The 26,700-nt window shown below is 48.7% G+C and overlaps 1 long non-coding RNA gene across 1 annotated transcript in view; it reads right to left on the reverse strand.

Moving 5' to 3' along the window:
- LOC142827997 (uncharacterized) overlaps positions 1 to 26,700 on the reverse strand; it is a 222,580-nt gene that overhangs the window by 78,297 nt on the left and 117,583 nt on the right. The window contains exon 5 of the long non-coding RNA XR_012902861.1: positions 24,711 to 24,817. This is a non-coding gene — a long non-coding RNA (uncharacterized LOC142827997). The remainder of the gene's footprint in view (positions 1 to 24,710; positions 24,818 to 26,700) is intronic.

The following is a 26,700-nucleotide window of genomic DNA, read 5'->3' on the forward strand; positions in this document are numbered from 1 at the left end:
CTGAACATCTAGTCTCACCTCCTGCACATGGTGGATCACAAAGCCTCACCCACCTGCACCTGAGCAAAAGTCTATTCCCTTCCTGAAGTCAGGGGGAACAAGTGGGGAGGAATCCCTCTTCCTCCTGAGACTCTGACTCTGCTGCACCCTGTGTTCTCTTTCAAACCAAAAACCCAACCGCTACTAGGGAAACCTCCACACCAACAACTTAGTTAAGGTGCAGTGACATTGGGAGTGGGTAGCTACTAAAAAGCCTTTCAACAGTGGTGTAATAAACAGGGCTCACAATCACTCAAACAGCCAGTCACAGAGCAATAAGGTTAAATGGACAAGAATCCAGACAGTGGCAAGAATGGGAATTCAGTGATGTTAACCAAACTACTTTAACGGTGCCCTCAAAGCCGTGCCCTATGCACATCAGACACTCAGACTTTCTTTGCCAACCACAACAAACAATTTAATCTTATCAGTGACTACAAAAACTAGAATTCCTCGCCGTTAATTGTACAGTGTTTGTGCCAACTTTGCCCTTCCATGTGGTCATGTGGGAAAGCCAAGCTATTTCAAACATTCCTGATGAGCCTCAAAGCTGAATTCCTTGCTCTACACAAAGAGATGGATCCAGTGGTGCTGCTCAGGAGTTCACCAGCCAATCACTTAGGATTCATTAAACCCGAGCTTAGCCTCTCCCATAGCTTTTACACCAGTACAACTCTCTCAGCTGGCAGGGGGGGGGGGCGTACTGTTACACTGTAGAACTTGTAGAGTGGATGCATTATCCTGGTATAAAGGTGCCTTCTCCTTCTTGTACAGGAATAGCATTATCAGTACAGAAGACCTTTGTACTGGTATAACTATGTCTGCACTGAGGGGATTGTATCACCCTAAGGGTATGTCTACACTACCACCCTAGTTCGAACTAGGGTGGTAATATAGTCAACCGGAGTTGCAAATGAAGCCTGGGATTTGAATTTCCCGGGCTTCATTTGCATGTTGCCGGGCGCCGCCATTTTTAAATGTCTGCTAGTTCGGACTCCGTGCCCCGTGGCTACACGCGGCACGAACTAGGTAGTTCGGACTAGGCTTCCTATTCCGAACTACCTGTACTCCTCGTACTTCCTAGTCCGAACTACCTAGTCCGTGCCGTGTGTAGCCGCGGGGCACGGAGTCCGAACTAGCGGACATTTAAAAATGGTGGCGCCTGGCAACATGCAAATGAAGCCCGGGAAATTCAAATCCTGGGCTTCATTTGCAACTCCGGTTGACTACATTACCACCCTAGTTCAAACTAGGGTGGTAGTGTAGACATACCCTAACTATACCAGGTCTGGGTACCGATAAGGCAGGGCTAATTGTGATTTGTTTTTTTAGCACACACATAGCAAAATAAACAGTTTGTGCACCACCAAGGCATTGCAATTAGCATTGGCATCATGCAGGTACAACAGTTAAGCTATGTCTACACTGAACAGTTATTTCAGAATAAGCTCTTCTGGAATAGTTATTCCAAAATAGCTTATTTCAAAATAGCATGTCTACACTGCAGAGAAGCCTCAAAATTAGTCCAAGGCAGGCTTCCCTAATGTAAAATGCAGGACAATGTAGCACTTTAAAGACTAACAAGATGGTTTATTAGATGATGAGCTTTCGTGGGCCAGACCCACTTCCTCAGATCAAATAGTGGAAGAAAGTAGTCACAACCATATATACCAAAGGACTACTTTCTTGTGACTACTTTCTTCCACTATTTGATCTGAGGAAGTGGGTCTGGCCCACGAAAGCTCATCATCTAATAAACCATCTTGTTAGTCTTTAAAGTGCTACATTGTCCTGCATTTTGCTTCAGCTACCCCAGACTAACATGGCTACATCTCTATCACTATTCCCTAATGTAGACATGCTATCTCGATTTAGAGCCCCAGGAGTAATAACTTAGCATGGCCATGGTGAGGGGCTATATTAAAATAGCAGACGTGGAGCATCTACACAGCCTTTATTTCGAAACAGCTATTTCAGAATAGGTGTTATTCCTTGTAGAATGAGGTTTACAGAAGGTGGAATAAGCCGTCCATTATTTCAAAATTATTTCAAAATAACGGAACTGCTGTGCAGACGCTTGCATAGTTATTTCAGAATAATGGCCGTTACTCCAAAAGAACTTCGCTGTGTAGACACAGCCTTATAGACCCACCATGCTAGGCACTACTGCAGCACAGAAGGGAAAAGGGGACATGGGCATTTCTATGGGGGCAGAAGTCCGGGGACAATTCTATCAGCTTTCTGTACCCATTTGTAAGCCCTTCCAACAGCCATCTTTGTGCTTTCTCCCTATGCCTTTTAAGCCTGGGAGCCTGTCTCTGAAAAGATGTGGAAGGCCAAGACCCACTCCTCCCTCTGGGCTCCACCATGCTACTAACAGGAAAAAACAGCCAAGGGCGGATGATAATGGTCGGCACAGACTTAATCTCTTGATAATCATTCAGACATAGCTGCACATATGAGCTACGTCTTTTTCTCTATTCTAGGATTTTTTTTCTTGTAGTGGCCATCACTAAGTAGCTAATCCTTGGTGCGTATAGGATCATTGCTCCCATCCCATTTGGCGTATCAGTGGACAGGAGTGGGGGGTTGGGGGAGTGGACGGTGTTTAGGCTAACCCTCTGCAGCCAGCTTGAATCCCGTCAGCATTGGTCACAGCAGCAGTGAAGAGAGCCCAGCACAGTCTTCAGAGGCAGCTTGCAAGCCAAGTATCTGTCTCAGGGCCATGCTGGGCTCCTACTGCCTATTCTGAACCCACTCTGTCCTCTCTGCTCTAGCTGGATTCACTCAGGTAAGCTAGCTCATGCGCCTCTTTTGCTGTGTAGACATAACCACTGATTGGGAGCTCCCTGGTGCCCCTCTTGTATGTTTTATACACCACCCAGCACGACAAAGCCCACACCCTGACTGTGGGAGCTATTGGAATAGAACTGTTCATCAGAATAAGGTAGCCATGTTCGTTACCATCAGCAACTCCCCCCAGGGCTGTGACATACGCTGCGGGAGGGAGCGATAGGTGTGTGACTCGACCCTCAGGCAGTGGAGCCCAGCAGCTCTGCAGTGGGCTGAGGAAGAGCGCCGCCCTCAGCAGGGGTTTGAGCGGCAACGCGCCAGCAGAGCACAAGTTTTATTTATTAGCCAGATTAGGCGGCATTAGTGGGTTGCTCTCCTGGTTTCTGCTCAGAAAGGTACAGTAATGACGGGAACATTTTTGGCATTGCTGGCATAACTTTCCAGCCCTCCTGCTGAGAAACAGGGACTCTTGCATACTTCAAAAAGGCTTAAAGGCTCCGGTTGTGCCACCACAGTAGTAGCGCTGGTCTAAGACAGGGGCGGGGGGAATTTGTATTAGAGGGATTAAATACCAGGGCTATGTGGAATTTTAAACTGAGGTTTTTCCAGCTGACCACAGGCCCGGAGCCCATGTGTGGTATGTTTGAGCCTTCAAAGTGCTCTTGATCCTCTGATCTTTTAGTGCATAATAATTTTTTTTTTATTTATTTTTTTTGGTTTGGCATACACTAGCAAACGGGGAAACCCAAAGTAGGCAAGGTGTTGCTTCGTTGATGGCACTAAGACCTGAGTGACACTCTGGAAGGACCTCTCCCAGCTGCTTTGGTGGACCCATTGAATTTCTGCAGCATTCTTACATTCCTGGGTTCTCAAACTATGGGCTGTGGCCCAGTACCGGGCCGCAGGAAAAAACTACTGGGCCTCAGAGTGGTTGCCGGGGTGTTCTGTGCTCCCAGAGTGCCCATGTGGCTCCGGGTCCCCCAAGCCCTCTGCCGGCCTGGGCGGAGCCTGCAGCTGGATGTCCCAGCTCCTGGCAGAGTCCTAGCTTGGGGGAGGGGGGAGAAGGGGAGAGCTGGCCACCAGAAGCAGCACTAGACGGGGGAATCGAGGTGGGCTGGGGAGATTGGGGGGCTGGTGGAAGCAAGGCTGCCGGGGGTGCAAGGTTGGGGGCAGGGAGCTGGCCGGGGAAGATGTGGGGGGGGAGGAGAAGCAGCTGCCAGAAGGAGGGCTGGACGCGGGCAGCAGGGCTGGCCAAGGGAGATTGGGAGGAGAAGTGGGGGAGAACTGGATGCCCGGGAGGGGGTTGGGGGAAGTGGGGCTGGCCAGAGGTGCAACAGGGCGAGCAGTGGGGGGGAATGAATCGGCCTGTGGGGAGCGGGACTGACCCGGCCATATGTAGATCTTGGGAAGCTGCCCCCTTTTCTCCCCCCCCCCTCCGCAAAGCACAAAGCAAGAGTTAGTCCGGCCCAGGGATTCTATTGTCCCCACACACACACACACCCTTGAGTAGTTGCGAACTGGCTGGCTGGTTGACACACTCGTGTAGGCTGAGCACATTTACCAGCCAGCCAGTTCGAAACTACAAACTGATACATCTAGTAATAATAAAACTTACCTAATGAGAAAATACCAGACATGTGATATGTCTGGTATTTTCTCAGTTTGTTTTTTATGTGTTTATATTTTTGGGCTGCAAAAAACAGTACTGAAAAAAAAAGGGTGATCATATCAAAAGCTTTGCTAAAGCTGGCACTGGGGGTTTTGGGAGGACCAGAAACAACTTATTTGAATATTAATCATTTGATTAATGAATATGCAAATGAATGTTACCAGTCCTCCAAAAGTTCGTGAATGGATTTATTGATCCCCGTGTCAAAAAGTTTGGGAACCCCTGGAGTAATGGATAAGATGGCAGGCACTTGACCTACCTGGTTTGTGCACTGTAACGTATTGCCTCAGTCCATTGCAAACTCCCCCAGATGCACCACCATCATGCGGAGATCAGGCTGTTTCCTGGAGATGTGTCCAACATGAATCTTGCATACAAAACTGTTCCTTTTTTTTCATATCATGCAAAATATAGACAGCAAAACTTAATGGCCTCCTTGAAGCTGTGTTGCCGTACTTAATGTCTCAGCCAAGCCATGCCAAATATTTTTCAAAATGTTATGAAAGGCTTTATACTGGGCCCTGACAACAAGGATCTTGGATAAAAATCAGCGTAACCAGTTTCCTGTGGTACTGCCTAGTCATCGTAGCAAAAGAACACATTTCTTGCTAGTGAGAACGCTGCAAGTCTTTTTGCACAGAGCTAAGCATGGCTTTAGAGCGTTGGCCTTGCCAGAAAGAGGCACATGGCTTGACTTGGCGGATGTCGCAAGATCATGGAACTTTCAATGGGCCAAGCCGTATCCCCAGAATGCCGCCTGATTGGCTGGGCGGCTTGGCATCTCTGGGGGTGGGAACGGGCAGCCACGCCAGCATGCAGCCTCCATGCCATAGTCAGTGCGTTTCCCCATCACAGGTGCTAGTGATGAGGGGTGCTGCACAGTCACAGTGGCACTGCTCTCTCTGCTCATCCCTGCCTCCCTAAACCCAGGTGCCTCTAGAGCACAGTGCTGTGATTGGCAGGGAGATTGGGCAGAACCACAGCAGAGCCACTCAAATTCAGTACCCTGAACCCTAAGTGACTGCAGAGGAAGAGGCGGGTTTTGGAGGTGAGTGATCTAAGCAGGAGCCAGTGTGCTCTGTTCCCTGGTGCCGCAAACCCCAGGTGAAATCATCCTGGCTAGTGATTCTGGTTGATCTTTCCAGCTGAAACAGGACCTAGTGACCTCTCAGCACTGGTGCTCTTCCTAGGCCTGATACATACAACGCGGTTGTATGCCATGACCACTAAAGATCTTGGGTCTGTTACTCGTGGGAAGAACTGCTATTCAACACCCTCACCCTGCTATCAGGGCTTCTGCATTTCAGCTCCTCCCCCAGCTGTGGTTTGCCAAAAACTAACAGTGTAAAATACCCAGCCAATGTTCCAGCAGGTCTGTCTCTAGCCTAGGAGGCCTCCTTCGTGGGAAGCTGCCACAGAAGATCATGGGCGGTGGTTATAGAAGCAGGGGAAGGCAATGCCTTCCCAAACTGCCAGGTACGGCCCCGCCCCACTCCACTCTCTGCTTCAGCATGGTTCTGGGCACTGAGGCTGGGGATGCTGAGGTAGTGCACCCTCCCCCTGCTCTGGGGCCGGGGAGGCTCCCATTGGGGGCTGGAGCTTGCCCCTGAGAAGGGGGGAGGGCTTGGGGGGTGGAGTCTTGGGAGGAAAGGGTGGGGCTGGGAGCTTTCCTCCCCCAGCCCTATGTTCACCCATCACCCATTCAGAAGAAGCAGAAACTAGAGGCTTTAAGAGCAGCTACGTGCTTGTCCTACAACAGGCAATGAGTATTAACAAGAGTCGTGCTGGATGTGATACAAACATCAGGCTTCCGGCCCCCAGGAACTCATTATCTAGTGCAGAGCCAGGCATGAGGGATGGAGCAGGCTGTGCTGGTGAGGAAAGCAGCGCTGAAAGGCCATGCAGAAGGAGTGAACAGTGAAGAGGGATTGGAAAGAAGTGCTGGAAAATGGGGAGAGCCTGCCAAGCATGGAAGAGTGGCGTGGAGCCAGAGAGGGAGGAGAAAGGGGAGAAATGGCAGTGCTGGGCTTGGCATAGCTGGTGGGGTTTGGAAACTCAGCACTGGTGGGCTGGTGAGTGCTCCGAAGAGGGGCAGTGCCAGTTCTGGCTGCTGCCCCAGCCCTTGCATGTCCCTCGGGCAGCACAAAGGGCTGGCACTGGCGGCAGGAGAATTCCCGTACAAGTGGGGCAGGACAAGACTGCCAGCAAAGGGACTCTGCTGCCTCTGCATCAGGGCCACTAGAGTAAGATGGGGTGAGGGTAGGTGGTGATTCTGGGCTGCACCGCGGCACTTAGGTGGCTGTAAGGAAGTGGGGCTGCTCTGCCCTACACACAGGAGCTGTTCTGGTCCCACAGTCCAGGCACTACAGAAGTGGCATAGAGCCACTGTTGCTCCTCCTCCTCCTGGGCTGCAACTCTCAGCAGAGGCAGCACAAAATCCAGCCTACATAGCTCCAGTACAAGAGACCGTTGCATGCAGAGCTGAGACAGGACTGCTGCTGGCTGACAGCTAAAGCTGCTCCTCCCTTACGTCAGCCCAGCAGCTTCAGAACGGCCAGTTTCCCTGGTTGCCCATGCTGCTGGCAAGTAGAAAAATCACCATTTAATGGGGTGCTTAGTTGGATGATTTCTGGAATTTGGTACCGACCACATTCCATGCAGCAGGTTTTCTTCTCCTGCCCAGGATGCACTTACCCATTGGGTGCTTTCCCCGTTGGTGTCAGAGTCTAAGTTCCCCATGCCATTGACTCTCTGAGCCTTCTGAAACCTTTCTGGGTTGACATTTCTCACGCGTGGTCTCAGCCAAGAGACAGGCCCTGGGAAACAGTCTGCGCAGCCATTTATAAAGATAGCTGGTCAATAAAGGGACAGTTTGGGGTCAGATGCACTGGAGCCCTCTTTACAGAGAAGCATCACCCTAAGCAGAGAGTCAATAATCAACAGTCTGCACAATGTGAGGGGCAGAAACCATGTCACGTCCTCACTTTACTCATGCCCCCTAACTAGTCATCTTCTCTGTGTTCTCCTTTCACTGCTGCACCCTCTCCCCGGCAGCTCTCAGTGCCTGGAACTCCATCCCTCACCCATCTGACGAAGTGAGTCTTTGCCCACAAAAGCTTATGCTCCAATAAATCTGTTAGTCTATAATGTGCCACAGGACTCCTCGTTGTTTCTCCCTCACCCAGGCCACCAGTCCTTCCATGAGGCCTAGCAGTTTGGCCCCCTTCCAAGACACGTTAGCAAAATAGACTGTTATTAATGAAAAGCAAAACCAAAGAAAAAGGCTGGGTTTGGCCAGCCCACTCGCCACATGGCTTTTCATTACGTTTCTTTCATTTGTAGCTGCGCTATAAATGTCCACTGTGTGATAATGCAGCCCCCTCCCATCTCTGTCCTCTGACACGCAATAAACTTTACTCCTGAAGCCCACTGAAGTCAAAGGGTCTCTGGCCACTCCAATGTGCTCCAGAGATGGGTTCCTCAACTGTAACAGCTATGAGTCTGCTGCTAACCCCAGCAGGTATCCCCGAGCCCAGGGAAACCAGCGATTTCTGTGTATTTCTATGCAGACCTGCCACTCTCCCTTCGTTAGGGAACCTCTGTGTCTAACATGTTCCTCTTCTTTTAAAATCGTCCCTCCTACCAATGCCAGGAGATCCCCTCAAACAGTGCCTCTCTCCTACGCAACTGAGCCCCTGGCAATGTGACCCCGAGCGATGCCCCATCACTGCACAGCCCTTCTGGTAGTTCAAGGTGAACCGAGGGGGATATCTGAGTTCCTACCTATCTCATATCACTCCTGAACCTCTTGGCAAGCGCCAGGCTGGAGAGCGCCCTGTGAGATGAGCACTTTGCATCTCATTTCCATGGGGTTGGGTTTTCTCCCTCTGGAGACCCCAGGCGAGCAGACGTATCACACTGAGCACTGGCAGCCTATGTCTGCAGGGGAGGGCACCCAGCGTCAACAAAATGTAGAGGAGCATGTGACCCCCACCTGCCTCGCCCCCCCCCCACATCACCTGTGACTGGTGAGTGTTTGAGTGGGGGTCAGAAGAAATAAGCAGCACCATGACTCTAGAAAGTCAGGAGACAGCATGGGGGCAAGAGAACACAGGGTAGGCCCAATCCTGAGGCCAGCCAGAGAAGGGGGGCAGAGGTTAGATTCCAAGCAGGTTAAGGGCAGAATGATCCCGCCTGTGCCCTCCTTTTTGACACTGACTACCACTTGCAGAGCCAGGCCTGGCGGGGTGGGGGGAGCAGAGGCACACACTGGTTTTCCAAAGGTCACTCTATTCTTAACTGCGAAGCAAAAGGAGTCATAACCCACCGATTTGATGGGGGTGGGGGGGCTCTGTCCTGCTCAGCCTTTGGAGGGTGCCCAGCTCGACTAAGGATAAATGTCTCCGGTGTCACTTTGGGGCAGCTTGCTGGTTTGTGTGCTGTTTATAGAAGCCCTCGTGGCCTTGCAAGACATTAGCGGAAGAGATGAGGCGAGGGGGGCGGTGAGGCGTGCTTTGATGAAGTCAATAGTAATTTAATATGCCACTGACATTTTTAGTCTGGCAATGACATGGACATTTAAATCATAACCTGACTCCCCCTCCACCACCACCACCACACACACACAAAATAAAAAACAGCCCCTGTGTTGGCCTGCCAAGAACTCGGAGCATGTTATGTGCTTCCCAGACAGCAACTGAGGCTCTGTCAGCTGAGACTTTCCTTGACATAGCAGATGCTCTGTCACTATCTTTTAATTTTTGGAGGGGTGCTAAGGACCAGGTGTCAAAGAGGAACGCGAGGGTTGCTTAGGAGGAGGTCATGTGCTCTCGGGTTGCCATGCAACTGGCGACAGACGGCACAGAGTGCCAGTGGGTACGTGCGGTTCTCCCCATGCTGTGGCAGCCCCCTCAGTCCAGCGTTCCTGAGCCCCAGCACTGTCCACGTGCTCAGAGGTAGGGCTGCAAGCGCTGTCATTTGGCAGAGAGAGGGAGGCGGACATTCAGAATGAGAGTGGAAGAGTAGGACAAAGAGAGACAAGAGTGTCTTTTCCATCTCAATTCATGGCACTATCGAGATCTGATCTCATAGATACATAGGGCTGGAAAGGATTTCAGTGTCCCACCTTTCTTCATTCAAATACTGCTTCCTAAAGAAATCTATGCCTGGAAACAGACCTAAAATGTATGCCTAAAACTCCATTGACTGTGACCTGCCTGCTGTCCTCAAGGTTAGGTCCCTCCCCCTCATTCCCTCAAAGAGGATTGAAAATGAGTAAGTGTGACCTCACCTCCACTGGGGGGATGGTTTTTCTCTATTGGCTCACTTGATCCCTTTGAGAAATGTACAAACCTTCCTGCAGAGAACCCTCCGCCCCAGGGGAATCAGCCAAACCCCCTGATCAACTCTCACCTTTCCTGCAAATGTAAGTTCTCCAGACCTAACCACAGAATCATAGAACACTAGAACTCGAAGGGATGTCGAGAGATCATCAAGTCCAGTCCCCTGCCCTCACAGCTGGACCCAGCATCATCTAGACCATCCCTGATAGATGTCTATCTAACTGCTCTTAAATATCTCCAGAGATGGAGATTCCACAACCCCCCAGGCAACTTATTCCAGTGTTTAACCACCCTGACAACATCCGCCTTGGTGCTCTCCTCTGCCATCTCCAGGACAGCAACCTCTCTCTTTGTGGGAAAAGCCCAGCTCTGAACACTGCAGCCAAGGCAGAGGCTCATCCCAGGGGCCTCATCCAGCCTCTGCTTTCTCCTCTGTTGTTTCTGGTCCCACCCTCTGCCCAGAGACCTGGCTCCAAAGCCCACTGAAGTTTTTATGAAAACTCTCATTGATTTAGGAAGCTTTGGCTCAGGTCTATAAGGGTTAGCATCTCATTTGTCTTTCATTTTGCAGCTCTGGGATGGTGGGTGTTCCACAATAATCCAAAAGCTTTTGCCTGTGTGCATGTAACCAAGCCCCTTGTGTTCAATATCCTTATCCAACTCATTCCTCTGGCCCGAGACTAGTACTAGCACATCACTGCTGCTGGGCCAGACCCCAAGACGCTGATGTCACTGTGGAATGGCAAACAACACGTGACCTTTTAGGTGGTGTATTTTGGCTTGGTAGCAAAGAGTCTTAAAACGGGGGTTGATCCCCATTGCTGCTGCTGCAGAGCAACCGGCGAGTCAGCAGCAAACAGGTGACACTAATGAAATTCAGCCCAGCACAGAGGACCAGTGACAGAGCATATGCACTACTGAGGGGCAAAAATGGGCCTACAGGCAATATGCAGGGCTGAATCTCACCCTTCAACAATAGGGCTCCCTGTCCGAAAGGCACAAATGAGAGGAGCAGAGATCTAGAGATCCCATTGAAATATTGGGATCAGCCACAAAATGCCTCCAGGTCTCCTGCCCTGGCAACAGCAACATAGCCGCTTAGGTGCTGGCAAACACAAGGCAGCTGAAGCAAAAGCATTTCAGATGAGTTTCTGCTCTGCCAGGAGTCTGGAAAGGGACCTCCTGCCTAACTGGCGTGCTGCCGCCGCGCATCAAGACCACTTCCAATCATTTACATTGCAAAAATAAGTGTCTGTGGCCCTGTGAGAGCTGGGTTCTGTTCCTCCTCTTACGTCACCAAAAGTACGTCTACACAGAAGCACTATTTCGGGATAACATCCATTATCCTGAAATAGCACTCTGCTTGTCTTAACAGCCTGCCAATTATTTTGAAATACATTTGAAATAACAGGCTAGTTATTCCAGCTTCCTGTAAGCCTTGTTGCGTGAGGATTAAGGAAGACACTGGAATAGCGATTTCTTTCGAAATAAGTGCTGGGTAGACAGTGCCAAATTTCAAACGAAGCTATTTCGAAATAAGCTACATAATTTGCATGGCTCAAAGTGCGTATTTTATTTTGTGCTACGCGCTACTGTTAGAACAGTGTTTCTTAAACTTTTTAAGACCGAGGAACACCAACGATTTTTTTGTTGAGCAAAAAAAAAAAAAGGTCAGAGAAGTTATTGAGCAAAAAAAAAAGGGAGGGTCAGTTGTCCCTTTAAGGACAGCCATTTTGAATTCTATTGCTCCTTCCAACTGCCTCGCAGCACACTGGTGTGCAACGGAACACAGTTTGAGAAACACTGATGTAGACATACCCCCAAAAGAATTGTTACTAAGCTCAAGCTTTCCCGACCTCAGTACCTAAAAACAGAAAAGTGCTGCATCTCCCTCAGTTTCCATTGGAATTAATGGAGCTGTGTGTGCGCAGTACCTGTCAAATATTAGGCCACACTTCAGGTGCTTAAATATGGGGTTAGGAGCCAAATAGGCAGCAAGGTTGGAGTTTCGGCTAAGCTGTAACCCAGTACTCCAGTTTGTGCCCACCAAAGGTAATGGAGTTGTAGTGTTGTCACCCAGGGCACAATCAGGGGTGTCGCTGAAAGCACATTCTGAAAAGAACAGAGAGCTATGCTATCTGCTCTGTCATCAGCCCTCCCTGGAAAACTGGTCTGTAAGCAGATCTCGACACGCTTACTTCGTTAACATGCAAATGGAGTGCTGTCACTCTCCATCCCTTCACTTTCTTTACGGCATAAGTTCCCACCATTATTTCTGAGTCATCTAATGCTTTCTTTGGCCCTCACTCCAAGGAGATTTCTTTCTTGAAGGACCAATAGCCTCACTTGCATCCCAGTGAGCTCAGTGAAGTATTTAAACAAGTGTTTAACTACCTTGCAACATCAGGACCTAGCAGTACAGTCAGATGCTGGAACTTCACTACTACAAAGAGTTCAGTCTCTCCAGACACAGTGGGTTTAAAGATTTAATTGTGTGCTTTTCTCACAGCCACCACCTAGGAATCAAGAAGTCTTTTCTCTTTCATTGATCTTTTTTATCCTTTGCTCTGGCTTGGCATTTAGACACAATGGGCCTCTATATTGTGCTCAGTTTTCTAATATACATGCTTTTACATTCAGATAATGGCAGCTAACCAGACAGCAGTATAGACTGCTAGTTAGAGAACCAAAGAAAGAACATCAGAACACAGAGCTGGGTTTGTGGCAACACATACTAATGGCAGGGAGAATTGATCTTTGAATTACTGTTATTTATTTGTATTATGATAATGCTTAGCCTCCCCAGTTGGGATTAGCACTGCACAGAGAAGCAGGCAGATGGGGCCCCTTCCCCCAAAGGATTCACAATTTAATTTAAAATAATATGCCACAAGTGAGTAAGAAACTTTCAGGGTGGGGGCAGGAGGGGAATAGTGATACATATACCTGAGCCCAGATCTTCAGTATTACTTAGTCACCTCACCCCCAGAAAGCTATCTACCTTTGAGGCTCGAGGCCCTACTTAGTCTAACAACGTGCACATCCTGATGGGTTTGAATTGCTTAACAGCTGTCTTATGTTTAAGAGAGAATGCTGAATGAGTGGAAGGAAAACATCAATGAGATGTGTCTAGAACACTCGGCTTGAAAGCAGGAAGAAGCAGAAGCATGAAAAAGCAAAAGCAGAAGTTAAGCTGACTGGCCAGGAAACTTAAAACCAATCATTTTAACTTCTGTACCAGGGGAGATAATGGAGCAAGTAATTAGGGAATTTATCTGCAAACATCTGGAAGATAATAAGGTGATAGGTAACAACCAGTATGGATTTGGAAAGAACAGATTATGTCAAACCAATCTGATAGCTTTCTTTGATAGGATATCAAGTTTTGTGGATAAGTGAAAAGTGGTGGATGTGGTATAGCTAGACTTCAGTAAAACTCGCATGACCTTCTGTCACATTACCGAATTGGAGGGAAGCAGCCAGATCGCTGCTGCACCCCTAGGTGGGGGTGTTGGCCCCAGAAATTGGTATAAAAGGGAGCCATGTGGGGTATTGAATGGGAGCTTATTGTTTGCTGATCTTATGTACGCTATTTATGTGAGTGTATAATGTCTGTGTGTGTAGGTAGGAATCTGTAGTCTGTGTGGAAGCTGAATATTTCTCTGAATGTGGTTAAGCATTGCTATGGACAGGCTGATTAGCCAGGCACTGTGGGACAATGGCACTTGATGGGCCAAGGACACACCCAAAGAAAGGGGGCTGTCACCTGAGAGCAGCCAGCAGGAAACACAGAGATTGGCCTCTGACCAGGTGACCTGCTGCATACAAGAAGAGGCCAGGAAGGAGGTATAAAGAGGCCATGTGGTCGATGCCATTTTGTTCTCAGCTCAGCACTTCATCCCAGAGGCAGCATTGTAGGGATCGAAGAGCCCGAAAGACCTGTGAACCCATCCTGATGCTAGGATGTGCAACAAGGACTTTTAAACCAGCAGCTGTAACATCTCTGCTAGAGCCTGCATCGAGGACTGGGAGATTCGGTGCATGTAACGTACTATTCTTTAACAACCTTACTCTCATGCTTTTCTATCTTGTGATAATAAACCTTTAGATATAGATTCTAAAGGATTGGCCCAGCGTGATTTGTGGGTAAGATCCAGAGGGTAAATTGACCAGGGATCTGTGGCTGGTTTCTTGGAACTGGACAGAACTTGTTCGGGGTAGGTGGGATTGGGTGCTAGGACCCCCCACCTGTGTAGGAGGCCCGGGGCCATCTGGGGCACGGATATTGCTGGGGTGTCGGAGGGGTTTTGCTCATGAGGCTTCAGGCAGGCAGCTGAAGCGCTCGGAGACTGGTTTGTGGCCTGTTTGGAGGTCACCAGTCTGGGGGCTGTAAGGAGCCCCGGATTTGAGCAATTCGCCCTGAGCGGACGCCCTCAGCTGTGCCCAGACATGGCCCGGTCCGTCACACCTTCTTATCAATAGGCTAGGGAAATACAACCTAGATGCAGCTACCATAAGGTGGGTGCATAGCTGGCTGGATAACCATTCTCAGAGAGTAGTTATTAATGGTTCACAGTCATGCTGGAAGGGCATAAGAAGTGAGGCTCCGCAGGGGTCTGTTCTGGGACCAGTTTTGTTCAATATCTTCATCAATGATTTAGATGATGGCATAGAGAGTACAATTATTAAGTTTGCAGATGATTCCCAAGGAGGGAGGGGTTGCAAGTGCTTTGGAGAATAGGGTCAAAATTCAAAATGATCTGGACAAACTAGATAAATGATTGGAGGTAAATAGGATAAAGTTTAATAAGGACAAATGCAAAGTACTCCATTTAGGAAGGAACAATCCGTTTCGCACATTCAGAATGGGAAGTGACTATCTAGGAAGGAGTACTACAGAAAGGGATCTAGGGATCATAGTGGACCATAAGCTAAATATGACCCTGTTGCAAAAAAAAATGCAGTGTGACATTGTTGAAAAAAAAGCAAATATGATTCTGGGATGCATTAACTGGAGTGTTGTGAGCAAGACACGAAACGTCATTCTTAAGAACATAAGAATAGCGATAGTGGGTCAGACCAATGATCCATCTAGCCAAGTATCCTGTCTACCGACAGTGGCCAATGCCAGATGCCCCAAAGGGAGGGAACACCACAGGGAATCCTCACGTGATCCCTCCCCTGTCACCCACCTCCAGAGAAACAGAGGCTAGGGACACCATTCCTACATATCCTGGCTAATAGCCATTGATGGGCCTAACCTCCATGAATCTATCTAGCTTTTTTTTTTAACCCTGTTAAAGTCCTAGTCTTCACCACATCCTCTGGCAAGGAGTTCCACAGATTGACTATGCGCTGAGTGAAGAAAAGCTTCCTTTTGTTTATTTTAAATCTGCTGCCTATTAATTTCATTTGGTGATCCCTAGTTCTTATATTGTGGGAATAAGGAAATAACTTTTCCTTATTCATTTTTTCCATACTAGTCATGATTTTATAGACCTCTATCATATCTCCCTTTAGTCTCCTCTTTTCTAAACTGAAAAGTCAAAGACTTTTTAATCTCTCTTCATATGGGACCCATTCCAAACCCCTAATCATTCTTGTTTCCCTTTTCTGAACCTTTTCCAATGCTAATATATCTTTTTTGAGATGAGGCAACCACATATGTACGCAGTATTCATGGTGTGGGCGTACTATGTTTTTTTATAGAGGCAATAAGATATTCTCTGTCTTATTCTCTATCCCTTTTTAAATAACTGCTAACATTCTGTTTGCTTTTTTGACTGCCGCTGCACATTGAGTGGATGTTTCCAGAGAACTATCCACAATGACTCCAAGACCCCTAGTTGTAGATAAATTAGTCTCCATAACATTGTGTGTATAATTGGGATTATTTTTTCCAATGTGCATTACTTTACATTTATCAACATTAAATTTCATTTGCCATTTTGTTGCCCAATCACTTAGTTTTGTGAGATCTTTTTGATTCTCTTCACAGTCTGCTTTGCTCTTAACTATCTTGAGCAGTTTGGTATCATCTGCAAATTTTGCCACCTCACTGTTTACCCCTTTCTCCAAGTCATTTATAAATAAGTTGCAGAGGATTGGTCCCAGGACAGACCCTTGGGGGACCCCACTAGTTACCCCTCTCCATTCTGAAAATTTACCATTTATTCCTACCCTCTGTTTCCTGTCTTTTAACCAGTTATCACTCCATAAAAGGACCTTCCTTCTTATCTCATGATAATTCACTTTACTTAAGAGCCTTTGGTGAGGGACCTTGTGAAAGGCTTCCTGGAAACCTAAGCACACTATCCACTGCATCCCCCTTGTCCACATGTTTGTTGACCCTGTCAAAGAACTCTAGTAGATTAGTAAGACATGATTTCTCTTCACAGAAACCATGTTGACTTTCCCCCAACAAATTATGTTCAACTATGTGTCTGACAATTTTATTCTTTACTATAGTTTCAAATAATTTGCCCAGTACTGACGTGAGACTTACCAGTCTGTAATTGCCAGGATCACCTCTAGAGTCCTTTTTAAATCTTGGCATCACACTAACTATCTTCTAGTCATTAGGTACAGAAGCTGATTGAAAGGATAGTTTACAAACCACAGTTAATAGTTCTGCAATTTCACATTTGAGTCCTTTCAGAACTCTTGGGTGAATGCCATCTGGTCCCAGTGACTTGTTACTGTTAAGTTTATCAATTTATTCCAAAAACCTCCTCTAATGACATCTCAATCTGGAACAATTCCTCAGCTTTGTCACCTAAAAAGAATGGCTCCCATTTGGGAATCTCCCCAATATCTTCAGCTGTGAAGAATGAATTGAAGAATTCATTTAGCTTCTCCACAATTACTTTATCATCTTCGAGTGCTCCTTTACCGTCTTGATTGTCCAATGGTCCTACTGTTTGTTTAGCAGGCTTCCTGCTTCTGATGTACTTAAAAACATTTTGCTATTACTTTTTGAGGTTTTGGCTAGCTGTTCTTCAAACTCCTTTTTGGCTTTTCTTATTATATTTTTACACTTAATTTGACAAAGTTTATACTCCTTTCTATTTTCCTCAGTAGGATTTGACTTCCACTTTTTAAAAGATGTTTTTTTATCGGTTACTGCTTCTTTTAGTTGGTTGTTAAGCCACGGTGGTACTTTTTTGGTTCTCTTGCTGTGTTTTTTAATTTGGGGTATACACTTAAGTTGGGCCTCTATTATTGTGTCTTTGAAACGTTTCCATGCAGAGATTTTACTTTTGTCACTGTACCTTTTAATTTCTGTTTAACTAACCTCCTCATTTTTGCGTAGTTCCCCTTTCTGAAATTAAATGCCACAGTGTTGTATTGCTGAGGTGTTTTTCCCACCACAGGAAATAGCTTTTCCCCTTGTGAGTTCCAGAACCAGCTGCTCCAAGAAGCAGTAATTTAAGGTCAAGAAATGTTATCTCTGCATCCCGTCCTGAGGTGACGTGTACCCAGTCAAGATGGGGATTGTTGAAATCCCCCACTATTATTGAGTTTTTTTATTTTGATAGCCTCTCTAATCTCCCTTAGCATTTCATAGTCATTATCACTGTCCCGATCAGGTGGTCAGTAATATATCCCTACTGCTGTATTCTTATTATTGGAGCATGGAATTACTATTCATAGAGATTCAATGGAACATTTTGACTCATATAAGATTTTAGTTCATTTGATTCTACATTTCCTTAATGTATAGTGCCACTCCCCAACCAGCATGACCTGTTCTGATCTTCCAATATATTTTGTATCCTGGTATGATGGTATCCCATTGATTGTCCTCATTCCACCAAGTTTCTGCGATGCCTATTGCATCAATATCCTCCTTTAAAATCAGGCACTCTAGTTCACCCATCTTATTTAGATTTCTAGCGTTTGTGTATAAGCACTTTAAAAAGTGGTCACTGTTTATCTGTCTGCCATTTCCTGCTATGTTAGACTCTTTTTCATTTGATTGTGTCTCACCTGAGCTGTCTTATATTTCCATCCTGTTCTCCTGACTACAACACAGAGAATCTCTATTAATAGACACCCCCCCCCCCAACCACAGGACTATCATGGAAACTCAGCTGCAGATTTTTCTGTCTTCTCCACAATCTGTGGGCCCATTTTTCTCCACCAACATGCACCTGTGGCTCTCTGTAAACGTCCCCATTTGCGGGGCGGTTGTCCTTGCCGCCTCCCCCCTAATCCCGTGCTCCTGTCACCCCACCAATCGCCTCTCAGCGTCTTAGTCAACTGTATGTTCGGCTCGCCGGCCTCTTTCGCATCGGAGGTCAGTTCGCCTCCCGCGATGGGGAGAGGGGGATCTGGGCCCGCCCCCTCTCATGGACCCCAGCCGAGGGCCCTAAGGACTCAGACAGCAAGGTTGTCCGGCTGGCGGGGCGACCGCCTTAACTCGCCAGCCCGCAGGCTCCCTTTGCCCGCCCTGGGCTGCTTCCTCTCCCCACCTGGGTTTGACCTGCTGAGTCGGGGCTTACCTCCTCGGCTTAGGGCCCATCCGTGGTCCTCTTTCGGGGGAGGACGCCCTCCGCGCTCCCCTCCTGCAACAATGCCAGCCGGGGTTTAAATCCCCGCGCCGCTGTCCGCCAGTGGGGCCCCGCCCGGCCCGGTGTGGGTCCGCTTCCGGCCCGGCGTTGTGGCTACTGGGTGACGCCATGCGCACCGTGACGTCACCGGGCTTCCCTGGCTTGCCCGGGCGCCTTGCGGCGTGGCCGCCCAGGAACACCCAGCACACCGCCGCACGGCTCGAGCGGTTGGCCACGGGCTGCCTGACTCAGCGGCTCCCATCTCCGTCCGGAGAGCTGCCAGGCATACGGCCCCTGGGCGGGTCAGAGTGTGGGGCGCTTCTGCCCCGTCACACTCTCCTTACCTTCAATGGTGGTCTGCCAACATGAGCCAGGCAGAGCATCCAGCAATGGTGAAATTTACCTATGTACAGAGACCCAGCATAAGGAACCAGGCATCACTTGAGGGTTTACATGGGACTTAAGATGTATACGGGACTTGTACTGGGCCTCAGTATTTGGGTGGATTTCACCCCAGCTGCAGATAGATTCATGGTGAGCCTAGTTGGCTGAGTAAGACGGGAATTTTGCAAAAGTGGGAATGCAGCTTTCCCATTTCGTTTCTGCAACTCTCTGCTGTTTTCTCCCCCCGTATACAGTTCCCAAGGACTGATCCATGCCAAACACCTCCTTACCCTTGCAGCATCCTGCACAGGGGAGCTCTGTGGCCCGCAACAAAGAAAGGTGGCAATGGCAATGCTCAGCCCACAATTTCTGCTTTGTTTCGCCTTGACTGGGGAACAGTGGTTTCTGCTGGCCCCTGAGCAAGGTGGAGGGGCTGGCTCCATGCCCCTAGAAGAGGCAGGGCTTTGGGCAGAAAGGGCAGGGCAACCAGCCCTCAGTGCTGCTTGGACCATGGCACTACCCCTGTGCGCCCCCCACCCCCGAATCCTCAGAGCCTTGCAGAGCAGCACTCTGACGGTGATTTAAATGGCCTAGGAGCCCTAAGCACCTTTCAGCTGCCGGGCCCTGGGGAAATTGCCCCTTTTGCCCCTCCCATTGGCAGGCCTGCCCCTTGAAATTAAGAAGCTGGAAAGACCAAGAGGCAGAACATCTGGGGACCATTTGTTTGGCCCCATTTTTGTGGCTGGCCAGATTCCACCCGCTGGAATTGTTCCTGGTGCCCGGAGGAAGGGTCACAGTACGCCACTGTCAAGAGCTCCCTGGCTGCTGCCAGCTCACGCGTGTTCAAATTTTACCTCCTTTGACTACATTGTGCAACCCTGGTAGCTGTGCAATGAGTCACTATTGTACTGTGACTGCTCTGGCTCACACTAAAAGATCTGTTCGTTCTGGGCAACTCCTTGTCCCTCTCTCCCTGATGATTTGCTTTTCTAGGCAATGATAGTGCAACTCGTGGTGCACGTACAGCAGTAGCCTGTGTTGGCAGGGCCGAGTCCCAGCAGACGAAGCCTGGTGCTTGGAGAGGGGAGGCACTCTGTGGAGTCCAGCACAGTGTGCAAATGAAGTGGGAACTCCAAGGATTCAGTCCTTCTCACCAGGTGAGCTGACAGCCTCAGCAGCCCCCAGGCATGGTGGGGAGGGTGGCTCTGCGTTCCCAGAAGGGGCGGGGCCTCACAGTGGCAGTCAGCTCTCCCCACCACCCAGAGTGCTTCAGTGCCCCAACAGCACTACCAGCCCTCAGCACCGCCGAGAGCACACGGTAGAGTGCTCTGCAGGCAATTTGAAGGGCCTGGGGCTCCAGCCACCACCAGGCCCCAGGTCAATTGCCCCCTCTCCTTTATCCCCTCCTCCGGTTGGTGGGCCTGCCTCTGACAAGACTCTGACATGCCTGAGACCAACTAGCCGCCCACTCTGTGCTTTGCTGAAAACAGAGGTGCAGACCAGATGTAACAGGAGGAGCAATTCAGCCCAGGATCAAGCCAGCAGATCTCAAGAGCTGCCCCTTCCCCGTGGCCAGCAGGACCACGGAGGGGAAGCATAGTTCTGTACGCGGGTGATAGTGGCTGCAGTGGAGAGAAGCCTGGACCACTGAGGAAGGACTCATGCAGCCTAGCTGCTCAGTATGCTCTGCCCAAGAGGCTGCTGTGGAGCACACGGTGGATTTGAAAGCAGTGGAAGTTCACAGGCCCTCCCATCGGCCCTGCTCCGAATCCCTGACACCAGTGACTCTGGCCCGAGGATCCCAACAGAATTTGCATGGTAGCAGGGGTCCCTCGTTTGGCTCTTGACAGTGAAATGTGGCATCGGGCCTATACATGAGGACGGAAGTCTCCAGCCTCTCTACTCCTTGTCCCTAATTCCCCTGGGTGTGAGCTAGTCAATCGCCTGACCGATAGAAATATTTGTGCCTCTCCTTCTCAAGCCCTTCTGCCTGCAGGGATTAGATACCTCCCCAGTGCAGAAGGTATTAGCATGGTGTCGCTAGGTCCACCCTAGCTTCTCCAGATACTTTCAGACAAAGGCAGGGTGTTTGGAATCCCCCTGCACTGCTTCCTCCCCTGGCTGATGTTGAATTGATCCGATTATCAACATTCACAGGCCTTTCGCAGACCTTATTCTCCTCCTTAAAGTTCTCGAATTATGGCTATGCTCTGGCCAGGGCAGGCTTCATCAGAATGTGACATCCTTCCATCCAACCTCTTCAGTAACTGTCCCACACTGATGGGAAGGGTGTGAGGGATCACAGGGCGACGTGACATACTCTTCTCTGTATCCCAGGGCTGAATACACTTCCAGTCCAGTGTCTCCCTTTCCCTCACAGCCGCCAGGGGACGGAGGGATCAGATTTATGAATAAAGCCCATTCTTTCAGCTGGCAGTTGCAACTTGGCTTACAATGAAGAGCTGCTGTTTTATTGTGCAGCCTTGTGGCATGTTTGAATGAAACACTCTGTGAATTCCTGCTCCTCCACTTCCCCTTCTCCTTTTATTTCCTGCATCTTCTCTCCTCCCAATCCCCCAGCCCCAGGGAAAGAAGAGAAACAGGATGAATTGTGCATTCTTCTACTGATCGAGCTTCTTGGCTCTTTTCCCCGCCTCTTCCTCCAGGCTAATGCGGCAGCACAAACTCGGGGATTCGCTTTGCTTTGTACTCCGAGGTGAGGATACTTGTTATCTCTCAAGGTCCTGCCACTTGGTGACAGGCAGTGAGGTCTCTAATGGGGCAAAGGGCATCAATACAGCCTGGGGAGAATTCAGTCCCATATCCATTTCGTCAGGCAACTCCACCCAGTTTCATGATAGGTTTGAGGTTGATGCAGCAATTTTTGTTCTTGCTGTATCACTAGCATATCACAGGCTCGCATCACCCCCAGAGCTGAAAGTGGGAGGTAATGACCTTGCCATGTCTATCACAGTAGGGACCTCCTCCCCGAACGTCAGTGTTTGCCAGCTGAAATGTAAGAGGACCGTGCCCCGCTGCTTTTGGATCCTGAGAGAGGATTGGCCGTGCCCCAAGGTGGGAGGAGAGGTGAGGGACCCGATGGGATTACACACTCTGATATCTGAGTCAAGCGTCAACTCTGACAAACTCCTACAGTCGGCAGTAGCCAGACTCAGGGAGATGCCAGCTCCATTTTCATTCCCCGACCTTCAGTTCCCCCAGTCAATAAGCTCTTTCATTATACAACAGCAGGATTAGGTGGTGCCTGCTGGTTGGCACATGCAGCTGGGCATTAATACGCGCCTGGCATACAAGCCAGCACGTGCCAGGGCTTCTCCATGTGAGTGAAAAGGCTGGCACCATTTCCACCACTGTGTCTTCCATTTGCTGAGGGCTAACACTGAGCTTTCTGCTCAGAACATGTGGTGCAACCAGGCCAACTTCAGCACTGCCTCATGCCTTGAGGAAACCTTCTGCTTGGGGCCATAGGGGTTCCACACTCAGCCTTTCACATGGAGAGTCACTGCCTCATTGAGGGCCAGGCTGAGACAGGTCAAGCTACACCTGGGCCAAGGCTGAGGCACCGGTGGTCAGTGGTAATGAAAGAGCAGCCAAGAGGACTCCTTCAGTCAACTCCAGTGCTGCCGCTTCTGCTGACTACTGCTCTCCCTCAACACACCTAGCCTGGGGAATTCATCTCTCTGGTGAAACCCAGCACAGATCCTTAAACCTGAGGAATATATAGACATGATAAATGGTCTAGAGAAGGGAGATCAGGCACTTCTGTCCCTCTCAGGCATCTACCACCCAAACAAGAGAACAGGGGAGGCAATCAGTGAGTCCCTGGACAAGGTAGAGAGGCAGCTCCGTGCTGCTGGAAGGGGTGGGGCCTTGGGCAGAAGGGGCGGGGCCTCGGAGCACCAGCCCTCCAGCCCTCAGAGCCCCATAGAGTGTGTGGTGTGGCACTCCAGCGCTGATTTAAAGGGCCCAGGGCTCTAGCCGAGTAGCAGTGGTGGCGGCGGGGAGCCCCAGCCCTCTTTGACTCGTTGGGTCTCTGGGCAACTGCCCTTTTTGCCACACCTCTCCCTGTCGGCAGGTCTGCAAGGGGATGTTCAATGAGAAGTGACACATTAAAAAAGGAAAGAGATCGCTTTCCCTTGCCACAGGACCTATAGCACGTGCTGCCTACTAGGCATTGCTGCAGCCAAGAGCTAAGCAGAGTTCCAAAATGGAGCAGGCGTTTACATGGAGATCAAGAATGTCCTGTTGTAATAGTAAATATTTAAAATATAAAAGCTGGAATATAAACCTTTCTCTTTGCAGGCATAAACCAGCTTTCTGACTGCTGGGGATTAGGCCAGAACCTTTCTTGGGGATAGGTTATCCTAGACCATTCCACTCCAGGGTTTCTTGCACGGATTTGCAGGACTCGTCTGAAGCCACTGCCTGGCAGCTGTCAGAGACGGCCTATCAGGCTAGGTGGTCCTGGGATCTCTGGGCTGAGCAAATCTGAACATCGCTATGGCTGACCCCTCCCTTTGCTATTAGTGTGCACTCACATACGGTGGTGAGGGGGACCAGTAGAAAGCCCTAAGGCAGTGCGGAGTGTGTGTATGTTGTTCCTGACTGTAGCGAATGGCTAGTAAGTACAAGGCACAGACTAGAGTCTGGAGGCAAGATTAATTTCATGCACTTGGCAGACACATGCAAGAGAGCGTTTGTCACTATATATGACATGGGTAACTACTGTGTAGCTCTCTCAACCTCCCAACCAGATTCCTGGTACTCAGTCAGTTTAATGAGCCAGACAGTGGTCCAATTGCCCCCTTTACACCTAGTACGATGTGTGTGCACACACTGTGGGGTTCTCATTCCCTGATCATCTAAGCGCAGAAGCTCTTTTAGTGGGAATCTCCGTACAAAGGAATTTAAATTCAGGTTCTGCATACACTCCGGAATGTAACTTCCTGCAAACCACTGCTTGGTGGTTCAGGGACAGTGGTCATCAGGAGTACGTCTACACAACTACACAGTTATTCCGAAATAACTTAGCCTGCGTCTACACAGCAGGCAGTTATTTCGAAATAAAGTCGAAATACTGTCAAGCTGGAGGACATCTTACTCCGACTCCTGTAACCCTCATTGTGCGAGGAGTAAGGGACGTCAGAGGAAGAGTGCTCTATTTTGAAATCAGTGCTGTGTAGATGCTCCCAATTTCAAAATAAGCTATTTCGAAATAAACTACGGAATTGATATAACTCAATTTATGTAGCTTATTTCGAGTTAAGCCCTGCTGGGTAGACGCACCCTGGAGTACAGTGCAGTTGAAACCCCCAGCTGGCCAGTGCCAACCGACTTGGGCTTGCAGGGCGTGGGCTAATTGTGGCCTAGATGTTCATGTTCAGCCTGCAAGGCAGGAGATTGCCAGAGCTCAGGCTGCAGCCCTGGAACAGCAGGACATGTTGTGGGTCAAGACAGAGAGGCATGGATAGAGCTGTGTGTGTAGGAACTCAGGCTCAGCACAGAGGCCGGCTAGAGGTCAGAACGAAGGGACATGGACAGAGCTGTGTAAGGCCTAGGGCTGGAATAGCCGGGATCCTGCAATGAGCTCTGCACAGACAGCCCCCAAGCCCATGTGGATGTCATTGCAGGACTGGGGCCTTAGATTGTGAGCTCTGTGAGAAAGGGGACTATTCCCTTTGTAGGGATTTTTGAAGCATCTAGAGAACTTTTGTACTCTGGGGTCAAGATTCTGAGTGCTTCAGTTATGGGGTCTCGGAATGTGATCCCTTTAGGGGCCTGATTTCTTTAGAAGGTGGGTGCTTTAGCAGTTTCTAAAAATCCAATCTCTTTAAAGTGTCCCTAATTGGGCTTCCAAAATCATTAGTCAATTTGGAAAATCTTCACCTGGAAAATAATGTTGAGACTAACCGTTGTAAAGTGCTGAGCCGATCGGGAGTGGTGAAGGAAGAGAAAACCGGCAACTACCTTTAACATATCCTTGCTCCATTATCCCAAACACGGGGCGATCCAGAGGACTGTGAACAAAACACACGGAATCCTGTTTTAGGTCAATGAATAAATCAATGTGTGGTTTCAGCTCCTCATCTCAGACACACTCCATCACAACTGGCAATTAAGACCTCTTACCATACATGCATAGGCTTTGTACTGACCCTCTACCCAGGGGTGAACGTCATCCATAATGATTCCACGGTCAATCCCCCCAGGCCATGCACTGACGTGCTGGTGAGGTCAGTAGAGGTAAAGACTTAACATGAATAAGACTTAACATGAATATACAGGAAATATAAAGCAAATAAACACCAAAAAGTCCCCTGCAAGAAGGAACAAGCCAATCTCAACAAGTAATTCCATTGCCCATAAATAAAGGGAAGACCTTAAGCGCCTTAAGAGCATGCTGACATGTGGGCAGCCAAAAACAATCTCAGGCTTCTTATGTCTTTGAAAGAGTGATGGTTCTGGGACTTTCCACAACGGGCTCTCTGAGTGTCATTTGTCACAATCCCAGTGGTGAGCCACTCCTGAAGGCTGCTCTGTTCTTGTGTGTGAGTGCATACGTGCGTGCAATGCATAGGATTTTAGGTAAGAAGTGTTAAGAGGATTTTAGTCCCAGTGCAGCTAAAGATTTAGGATTCAGCATCATGGGTTAGAGGCGCTTAAGGCAGCAATCCAACAGCTCTGCCTTACGAACTAGGAACAGCAGCCTGTCTGTACTTCTCCCCTCTTTCCATCTGATAGCCAGCTGTGGAGGAGAAGGTTGGGTCTGAGAGTGTTTAAGGAAGCAGATGGGGAGGCAGAAAGAAAGCAGTGGTTAGGGTTGTGTAAAAACCCTATCGCAGGAACTGACTTTTTTTATAATTACACTCAGAGTGGGAGAAGGTCACACGGGGCATGTTCTTCTAGGCGAGCAGAATCCACATTCTTGGGAAAGGTTTGGAGAGCTGGGTTGAATCTCATTAGAAAGGAGATTTTGAGGTGAGATCACTGAGGTTTTCACTGTTTTGAAAAGGGTCCATAGGGTCAAGGAAAGGATATTTCACCCTGGCAACAGGGAAATAATCTAAACTTGAGGGAAAAGAGTAAGTGGAAAGCCAGGTGGAATTACTACCTGAAAAGAGTGTAAATGAAATCAAGAGACACCTTAATTTGCTGCTAGAAAAAAGTGGGCTGAAGACAGGGAAATAAAACAGAAAGATGGGCTGCTGATAACAAGGATGCCATTTAAGAGGGGCTAGAAGCAGTAGCCCCCCTAAAGTTTAAACCCCTAGATTTCATACTTGAGGTCTGCTTAAAGTTGCATGCCCTGGCTGCAAAGGCAGTTCTTAAATGCAACAGAGTTTGAGCTGCTTGCAGCTTTGCCTTTGGGGCAGGGAATTTGTTATAAAAAGAGGGCGGCAGGGGGATTAAGAATAACAAAAGGCTGGTCATTCAAGTAACTGAAGGGTTGTTAGATCATCATGAAAATATCACCGGGTAAGCCACTTAAAAGATAGGGGGGGAAAGAGTAAGAATGAGTGTTATGCTGCTGGGATTTGCATTTAGACTAGTACTGTTAAATTTATAAGAGTACTTGAAAAAGGGGTAAACAGTGAGGTGGCAAAATTTGCAGATACTCCAAAATTACTCAAAATAGTCAAGTCCGAAGCTGACCACAAAGAGTTACAAAGGGATCTCACAAAACTGGGTGATTGGGCAGATGGAATTCAGTGTTGATACATGCAAAGTAACGCACATGGAAAACATAATCCCAACTATACATACAAAAATGATGGAGTCTAAATTAGCTGTTATCACTCTAGAAAGAGATTTTGGAATCATTGTGGATAGTTCCCTGAAAAAAATATGCTCAGTGTACAGTGGCAGTCTAAAAACTAAAGGACTAACAGAATAATTGAAA

This window comes from Pelodiscus sinensis, chromosome 3 (genome assembly GCF_049634645.1).
Source record: "Pelodiscus sinensis isolate JC-2024 chromosome 3, ASM4963464v1, whole genome shotgun sequence".
Taxonomy (NCBI): domain Eukaryota; kingdom Metazoa; phylum Chordata; order Testudines; family Trionychidae; genus Pelodiscus; species Pelodiscus sinensis.